The sequence below is a fragment of the Hibiscus syriacus genome, unplaced genomic scaffold (assembly GCF_006381635.1).
Source record: "Hibiscus syriacus cultivar Baekdansim isolate YM2019G1 unplaced genomic scaffold, ASM638163v2 tig00110377_pilon, whole genome shotgun sequence".
Classification (NCBI taxonomy): Eukaryota; Viridiplantae; Streptophyta; class Magnoliopsida; order Malvales; family Malvaceae; genus Hibiscus; species Hibiscus syriacus.
The window spans coordinates 1865559-1875298 of NW_024062711.1; the positions used below are offsets into that span (position 1 = coordinate 1865559).

At 34.0% G+C, this 9740-nt stretch overlaps 1 pseudogene; it reads left to right on the forward strand.

Annotated features, from left to right (window-relative positions):
* The first annotated feature begins 2893 nt into the window (after nucleotides 1–2893).
* LOC120121625 lies at nucleotides 2894–8951 on the forward strand (annotated as a pseudogene).
* Nucleotides 8952–9740: the final 789 nt, after the last annotated feature.

Consider the following 9740-nt stretch of genomic DNA (forward strand, 5'->3'; position numbering starts at 1 on the left):
AGGAAAGTATAAATAAAATTTAAATAATAAAAATAATACACATCAACTACTTGACAATAAATACTGAAATATCTTGTAATCGTTGGTATTTAAACCTAAAATCTTTAGTGATAACGACAATCCCTACTTCAGATAAAAAATTGATTAATTATTTTTATAATCAAATAAATTAAGTTGTTATTTTTTTTCAAGAAATGATTAATCCTCCCATTAATGTAAATTATTGTTGATCGATTTGATTGTGGAAAATAATAAAAAAGACAGTTAATTTTATCTTTATTTCTAAGAATATAATTAAAATTTTAATTTTTTTCACGAGTCTTCTTATTTTATTGAAATAATGCTACACGTCTTATCAAATATGCAATTAAAATCCAAAGCTGTGGATGAACCAAGTTTGAATGAGTGAATTAATTAATTAACTAGAATTTTACTGTTGTTATCATTTATAATTGTATTGTAACCATAAAAAGCTGCATTGTACAAATATGTTAAACGTTCAAAAGAGTCTTTATGGAAAAAAATCAATTAAATCTTTATGAACAAAAATACTAGTAACAGTTAAATCCATCACATAGTTTTTACTAATGAAATAAAATATTTATTTTTTAAAATAACTATTAATTTATATTTTTATTCATAAAAACTCAACTGATTCTTTAATCTTTTACTAAGGACATTTTAGAATTTTAAAGTCAAATAAACTATTATCGATAAACTAAATATGTACATGGATAATCTAATAAAATCACACAGTTTATGTTTGTTTATTATTTACAATGATACCATGCATTAACCGACCATAAATCTTTATAAAAAGAAAAATAAACTGATTCTTTTTATTATTTTTTAACAATTAAATCGATCAATAGCAATTTGTATTAAAAATAATTAATAGTTCATGTTAACAAAAATAAAAAAAATTATATAAAGAGACTAAATTTAAGTAATTAAATCACATAGTTGGATATATTTTTTAAAAATCGTTTTAAATTTTTTTAAGTATAATAAAATTACATAAAGAGACTAAATATGAACATGAATGGCTTAATCTAAATATGATTTTACTTTTAAAGTGGGATAAATCACTTGTTTTCCTCTTGGTGACTTTGAGAAGGTTGCCCTTATTATCAATCCATTGTTGAATATCATTTCCATTGAATTTGATTAAATACAGATATATTAGTTTTATTATTTGAGAAGTTTTTATTCCAACAATAAGTTTTTTATGAGATTAGGATCAAATAAATAATTGTAACCAATAAGTCCAATGGAAATAAAATTATTATTATTATTTAGTCTAAATAAATATAAGGTGATTTTGTTCAAAGATAACTATCAATCATTTGGCATTGAATGCTCACACCCTTGACATACATAGTGCTCGAACTCGAGACCTCAAGGAACAACAACCATTTCTTTATCAAAGGGTGTTCAAAAGTACCCGACCCGTTGACCCGCCGACCCGATATAAAATTATCGGGTATTTTAGAGGTAATGGATCGGGTACTTGACCCGTTATTTTTTTGTAGGTTTTCATATCGGATCCGGGTCACAAAACTACTCTTAACCGGGTACCTGCCGATCCACTTCTTTTTTTTTATTACTTTTTTTTTTATTTTAAATTAGATTTTTCATTTCTAATTTCAAAATTATTTTACCCTAACATTTAAGGGTGTCCACTATTGGATTTTAACCAAATTAACTCACCGAAATGAATTAGTTCGATTAATTTAATCGGCCACCGAATTAGTTTAGGCAGAGAATAATTAATTTTTTTAATATTCAACTAATGATTAATTTGATTCGAAATCAGTTAATTTATCGGATTAACCAAAATAATTAAATATTAAATATATTATATATATTAAATACATATTTTAAGCTCAAACTCATTAAGAATTAAAATCAAATTATTTTTTAACCACACTAAATTCATTAAATTATCAACACCTAATTAAATTTTAACCCAAATAAAAAATATCTCTACTATAATCAAATTAATCTAATTAAAAAATTATAAATATTTTTTGGTTAATTTGGTTAACCGATCGAAATAACCAGACTTTGTTCGGTTCGATTAATATTTTCAAAAAAAAGTTCAATTCATTTAATGGTTAAAGAAAAAATTCGATTAATGGTAATTTAGTTTGGTCGGTGATCGAATTAACCGTTTGAACACCCCTACTAGCATTCTAAATCTCTATTTTTTTTAAATTATTTCACCTTAATATCGAAATTATTTCTTAAAATATTTATTTTAATATTAAATTATTTTAATTTTAGTTGTAATTTTATAATTTTAATATATATTTTTAAATTTTAAATATTTTAGATTATATAATTTGAATTTATAAATTTTATGTTAATGTTATGTATTATAAATTTTAAGTTTTAAGTTTTATGTTGTTTATAAATTAATAAAGTAAAATAAAATAAATATTAATCGGATATTCGTGACCCGAAAATACATATACTCAAATTTTAAGAGTATTCGACTTAAGGGTATCCGTTTTTTTACGAACCAGGTCATGGATCGAATTTTTGTGACCCGAGAATTTTGGGTACACGACATTTCTAATACCAAAAATATGGGTATCTAGATTTAAATACCCCTACCTTTACCATTGAGATTTGGGCATAAAATTATAGATCAAAAGAAAAAAACAACACATTGAGTAATAAGATAAATTCGAAAAGAACATTTATGATGAAAATTGGTCATTGTTTGACCAAGTAAAAAAGAAAAGTAGTTTTTAAAAATCAAATAACACGTGTACAAATCCTCAATCTCCCAACGTACAAAGTATATTAACCAACCTCCCAATTTTAATCTCCATATAACCCACCAGTTTCCTTCAATCTGTTTCTTTTATTTTCATTTAAAAGTTCAAACATGTGAATATAATATCCAACCCTCATCGGAAGCTCACCATTCGGCACCGTCTATCATACGCCGCCACCGACGCTATGATCGCCGTAGCCACTTACTACCTCTCCCAACACCCTTCCATCGTCGCCTTCCGTTGGAGCCATACCCAAATATGGGGCTCGACCTGGTCCTTTCTCGTCACCTCCATCGCCCTTTATCTCATCATCTCCTCCTTCATACACTTGTTTTTGTGTCTCCTAGTCCGATGCGGCAGGCCCGTGTCGCTCGGTCCGATCCCGGCCTTGCATTGCCTCGTTATGAGCGTCGTATCGGCCATTATCTTCACCGGGATCCTCCTCTCGGCAGCCGCGGAAATCAACGAGACCCGATGGTTCTGGCGCCGCTATAAGACCCTGTTCCAATGGCTCCTCTGTTTCCCCCTCGGAACCCATCCCTCCGGCTGCGTCTTCTTCTAGTCCTACATCTTTTACCTATCCCGTTTCCTCTATTAAAAGTCAAATAATTTAGGCACCAAATTAGGCACCAAATGGTGCTTTGTCAAAGTCAAAAATTAGGTACCTAATTTTTGTTGAAATTTGGTAATGGGATAATTAATTTTAGTCATTGTAATTTAGGGTATTTATAAGATTAGTCCTTAAGTTTCAACTATAAATACCCTAGCTCATTTAGCTTCAAAATTATCCCAAAACATTCTAGCTTTCTTTCAATACTAGAGAGAATTTAGAAAGTTTCTTGAGAGTTGTTTTGTCCTTTTTATCAAGAGAGAATTATTTTTTTTTCTCCTTAGTAGATCGAGAGATGTTGTAATTCCTATTTTCTCATAGTGAAATTCTTCTACCGTTGCCCGTGGTTTTTACCCTATATTATTTAGGGGTTTTCACGTAAATTTTGTGTCTTCTTTATCTTCATTTTTATTTTCTCAAATTATCAGTTGCGATTTTGCTCTATCCGATAGCCGTCTTCCGCAACAATTGGTATCAGAGCCAGATTTGAGTGTGTAATATCTACTTATTGTCTTTGTGGTTGCCACCAAAAGGTGGATCATCCAACATAAGAAAATAAGAAGTTATTACCCATTTTTTGAAGGTTCCAGAGAACTATTCATGATAGTGAAACAGTGGGAGCTATCCGTAAAAGAAGCTATGGCAACGAAATTTGATATTGAAAAATTCAATGGGAGAAATTTCTCATTGTGGAAATTGAAGATGAAGGCCATCCTGAGGAAAGACGGTTGTCTAGCAGCTATCAGTGAAAGGCCGGTGGATTTCACAGATGACAACAAATGGATCGAAATGGACGGGAATGCTATGGCAAACTTTCATCTAGCATTAGCAGATGAAGTATTGTCAAGCATCGAGGAGAAGAAAACAGCTAAGGAGATATGGATCATCTCACCAAACTGTACGATGCCACATCGATGCACAATAAAATTTTCCTTAAGAGAAAATTGTACACTCTCCATATGCCAGAATCTACTTCAGTGACAGAGCACTTAAATACACTGAACACTTTATTTTCTCAGCTTACATCCTTAAGCTGTAAAATAGGAGAACAAGAACATGCTGAACTTCTACTTCAAAGTCTACCGGATTCGTATGATCAACTCATCATCAACTTGACAAATAGTAATGTCACCAGTCTAGTCTTCGATGACGTTGCAACTGCTTTTCTACAAGAAGAAAATCGACGCAAGAACAAGGAAGAAAGACAAGTAAATCTGCAACAAGAAGAAGCATTGACAACGATGACAACGATGAGAGGGAGATCAACAGAACGTGGCCAAAGCAGCAGTCACAAATATGGTAGATCGAAGTCGAGGAGCAAGAAGAATTTAAAGTGTTACAATTGTGGAAAGAAGGGTCACTTGAAGAAGGATTGTTGGAGTCTAAATAAAAACTCCAATCCACAAGGCAATACCGCAAACACTTTAGATGATGGAGATGATCTATGCTGTGAAGCGTCAACCGCCGTGGAATGAAGAAAACGATTTGCAGATATATGGCTCGTTGATTCGGGAGCAACATATCACATGACCTCAAGAAGAGAATGGTTTCATCATTATGAACCTGTCTTAGGAGGATCTGTGTATAGTTGCAATGATCATGCCTTAGAGATCGTTAGTGTGGGAACCATCAAATTGAAGATGTATAATGGAACAATTAAAGTTGTTCGAGATGTGCGGCACGTGAAAGGCCTAAAGAAAAATTTATTATCCTACGGATTGTTGGATAATAATGCAAGCAAGATTGAAACACGGAAAGGAATCATGAATGTGTTACGTGGAGCGCTTGTGGTGCTGAAAGGCGAAAAGATAGCAGCAAACTTGTACATGCTGAAGGGAGAGACTTTTCTAGAAGCAGAAGCCTCTGTTGCCTCATGTAGTTCAGATTCTGCAATGCTATGGCATCAGAAACTTGGACACATGTCAGAACAAGGAATGAAAGTCCTTGTGGAGCAAAAGCTACTTCCAGGCTTAACGAAGGTATCACTTACTTTGTGTGAGCATTGCATAACAAGTAAGCAACACCGGTTGAAATTCAACACATCAAATTCTAGAGGCAAAAGTGTTCTAGAATTAGTTCACTCTGACGTATGGCAAGCACCAGTTACATCCCTATGCGGAGCAAAATACTTTGTCTCATTTATTGATGACTACTCCAGGAGATGTTGGGTGTACCCTATTAAGAAGAAGTTAGATGTGTTTTCAACTTTCAAAAACTTCAAGGCGCGGGTGGAACTTGATTCTGGAAATAAGATCAAGTGTCTCAGAACAGATAATGGAGGATAATACACAAGCGAAGAATTTGATGACTTTTGCAGGAAAGAAGGCATCAAAAGACAGTTCACAGTGGCGAACACTCCTCAACAAAATGGAGTGGCAGAGCGGATGAACAGAACCTTGTTAGAAAGAATAAGAGCAATGTTGAGGGATGCAGGCCTAGAAAAATCATTATGGGCAGAAGCAGTCAATACCGCATGTTATTTGGTGAATCGAGCTCCATCAACTGCAATAGAGCTGAAGACACCAATGGAGATGTGGACTGGTAAACCAGCTGATTATTCAAACCTCCATGTATTTGGAAGTATTGTGTACGTGATGTACAACTCCCAAGAAATTTCAAAGTTAGATCCAAAATCCAGGAAATGCAAATTCTTGGGGTATGCTGATGGAGTAAAGGGGTATCGCTTGTGGGATCCTACTGCCCGCAAAGTGATCATCAGCAGAGATGTTATCTTTATAGAAGATAAACTACAAAGAAAATAAGACGATGATAGCGCTGAAAAGTCAGAGACTACTCAAATACATGTGGAAAAAGAATTTGAACAAAGAGATTCTTCTGAAGCAGAACCAGCACATGATGAACAAGAACCAGAGAGTTCTGAAGCTCCAACAACTCGTCAATCAAATCGTGTGAGAAGACGTCCCAATTGGCACTCAGATTATGTTATAGAAGGAAATGTTGCATACTGCCTTTTAACAGAGGACGGTGAGCCATCAACATACCAGGGGGCAATAAACAGCTCAGATGCTTCACCTTGGATGATGGCGATGCAAGAAGAAATCGAAGCCCTTCATAAAAATAATACATGAGACCTTGTGCTACTACCACAAGGAAGGAAGCCAATTGGTAACAAACGGGTCTTCAAAATCAAGCGAAATGGTGACGATCAAGTTGAGAGGTATCGTGCAAGACTGGTGGTCAAAGGATATGCTCAAAAAGAAGGTATTGATTTCAATGAAATATTTTCTCCTATGGTTCGACTAACAACAGTTCGAGTAGTTTTGGCAATGTGTGCTATATTGAACTTACATCTAGAGCAGCTAGATGTTAAAACAACTTTTCTTCATGAAAATCTTGAAGAAGAGATTTACATGCTCCAGCCTGAAGGTTTTGAAGAAAAAGAAAAGAAGAACTTGGTTTGCAGGTTGAACAAATCTCTGTACGGTCTAAAGCAGGCGTCGAGGTGTTGGTATAAGAGATTTGATTCCTTCATTATGTGCCTTGGATACAATAAACTTAACGCAGACCCTTGTGCTTATTTCAAGAGGTCTGGTGATAACAATTTTGTTATATTGATGTTGTATGTAGATGACATGTTGGTTGCAGGACCCAACAAAAATCATATTAAAGAATTGAAGGCACAAATGGCTAGGGAATTTGAAATGAAGGACTTAGGATCAGCAAACAAGATTCTAGGGATGCAAATTCACCGAGACAGAAGTAATAGGAAGATTTGGATTTCACAAAAGAATTACTTGAAGAAGATCTTGTCAAGATTCAACATGCAAGATTGTAAGCCAATTTCTACCCCTCTTCCTATTAACTTCAAATTATCCTCCAGTATGAGTCCTAGCAGTGAAGAAGGGAGGATGGAGATGTCTTGAGTACCGTATGCATCAGCAGTGGGAAGTTTAATGTTCGCTATGATAAGCAGTGGGAGTGGTTAGTCGATACATGGCGAATCCAGGCAAAGAGCATTGGAATATTGTGAAGAGGATCCTGAGATATATCAAAGGGACCTCAAATGTTGCATTATGTTACGGAGGATCAAACTTATTAATCAATGGGTATGTAAATTCTGACTATGCAGGGGATTTGGATAAAAGCAAATCTACTACAGGATATGTGTTCAAAATTGATGGTGGAGCTGTAAGCTGTGTTTCAAAATTGCAGTCAGTTGTGGCTACGTCCACAACAGAGGCAGAATATGTAGCAGCTACACAAGCCAGTAAAGAAGCAATTTGGTTGAAGATGTTATTGGAGGAGCTTGGGCACAATCAAGAGTATGTCTCTCTATTTTGTGACAGTCAAAGCGCCTTGCATCTAGCAAGGAATCCAGCATTTCATTCAAGGACAAAGCACATACGAGTTCAGTACCATTTCATTCGTGAAAAGGTGGAAGAAGGAATGGTAGATATGCAGAAGATCCATACCAAAGACAACATAGCAGATTTCATGACGAAGGCAATCAATGCTGATAAATTTACCTGGTGTCGATCCTCCTGTGGCCTGTCAGAAACGTAAGCAACATGAAGGTACAAGGTAGAAAGAATGGTGTGAAGATATGATTATTCCAATCAAATCTTCAAGTAGGAGATTGTTAAAAGTCAAATAATTTAGGCACCAAATTAGGCACCAAATGGTGCTTTGTCAAAATCAAAAATTAGACACCTAATTTTTGTTGAAATTTGGTAATGGGATAATTAATTTTAGTCATTGTAATTTAGGGTATTTATAAGATTAGTCCTTAAGTTTCAACTATAAATACCCTAGCTCATTTAGCTTCAAAATTATCCCAAAACATTCTAGCTTTCTTCTAATACTAGAGAGAATTTAGAGAGTTTCTTGAGAGTTGTTTTCTCCTTTTTATCAAGAGAGAATTATTATTGTTTTCTCCTTGGTAGACCGAGAGAGGTTGTAATTCCTATTTTCTCATAGTGAAATTCTTCTACCGTTACCCGTGGTTTTTACCCTATATTATTTAGGGGGTTTTCACGTAAATTTTGTGTCTTCTTTATCTTCATTTTTATTTTCTCAAATTATCAGTTACGATTTTACTCTATCCGATAGCCTTCTTCCGCAATATCCTCCACATATTCCGTACGACCATCTCCATTTTTAAGACCCGGAAATTAACCTTCTTCTACCTCTTCAACGATTCCATATTGACGATCATGTCCTTCCTTTGGCTAGAATTTTCGCAGTCGTTTCAGGTCTTGGCGATCCTATTCACGACCCTCGTTTACGCAGCCGTCTACGGCTACAGATTCTGGACGGAGATAGGGTTACGAAGCGCTTGTTTCCCCTTCGTGTTGAATTGCCAAATCCTGTTGTTGGGATGCAATGTGGTCTGCCATATCGGGGTTCTGATGTTGCATTTCATGAAAGGAGGATGCAATGGGATCGGAGCCTGGGTTTTGAACTCTGTTTTGAATGGGGTTATTTTGTTACTATTTTTGAAGTTTTATGTTCAGAGCAGAAGAAAAAATGGCAACGGCAAGCAAACGACGGTGCACGGCGAAATTGACGAGAACAAAGATTTGTGATGTGTTATTAAGGTTGTCGGATTTATATTTTTTTAAACCAAAAAAAAAATCTTAATTTAGTAAAGAAAATGAAAAATAAGGCTACTAATTAAATATATAATATAATTTATTCTCTCTTTCTTAAAGTTAATCTCTGTCACTTGACTTGTCACGTGGTTTTGTACCATTGATGGTCACTTAAGCTTATAAGTGTGGTTAATGAAGTGCCAAAGGTTACTGATACATTCTTAAAATATCTTTTATATAATTATATTTAAATTTCTGTGTTAATAATTATTAGAGGAAGTGATTAAAAGATTTAGATCGACATTTTTCCTCTATTAAATTGTAGAATTAATATATATTAATAATAATTTTTTTCTACTATCTCCTAAATTGAAAATTATTCAATATTCTTTTTTAAATTTCCATGTTATTATTATCTTTAATTTTGACTTTGATTTTGATTTTTCACTCATATATATATAATATGATTGATTCATAATATCGCTACTTTTTTTTTAAACAAAGAATAAAATAGAAATCTGTAATCGAAATGTTATATTGCACACTCATTGACATTTATCGTCACAAGTAGTCCGTCCGACGACTAAAGGAATTCACGCAAACTTGACAAATGCATCAGTCATCTTATTCCTTTTTCACAAGTACATGCTCCACCGAAACCTCCCATCTCTGGGCAAAACTGCCCAAATAATGATTTAGTGATTGTTTAATTTCCAAAAAAATCCAGTTTATTTATTATTTCCCGAAATGGGGTGAAATGTATAGTGCTTCAAGTGGTTCTTTGGATATCTC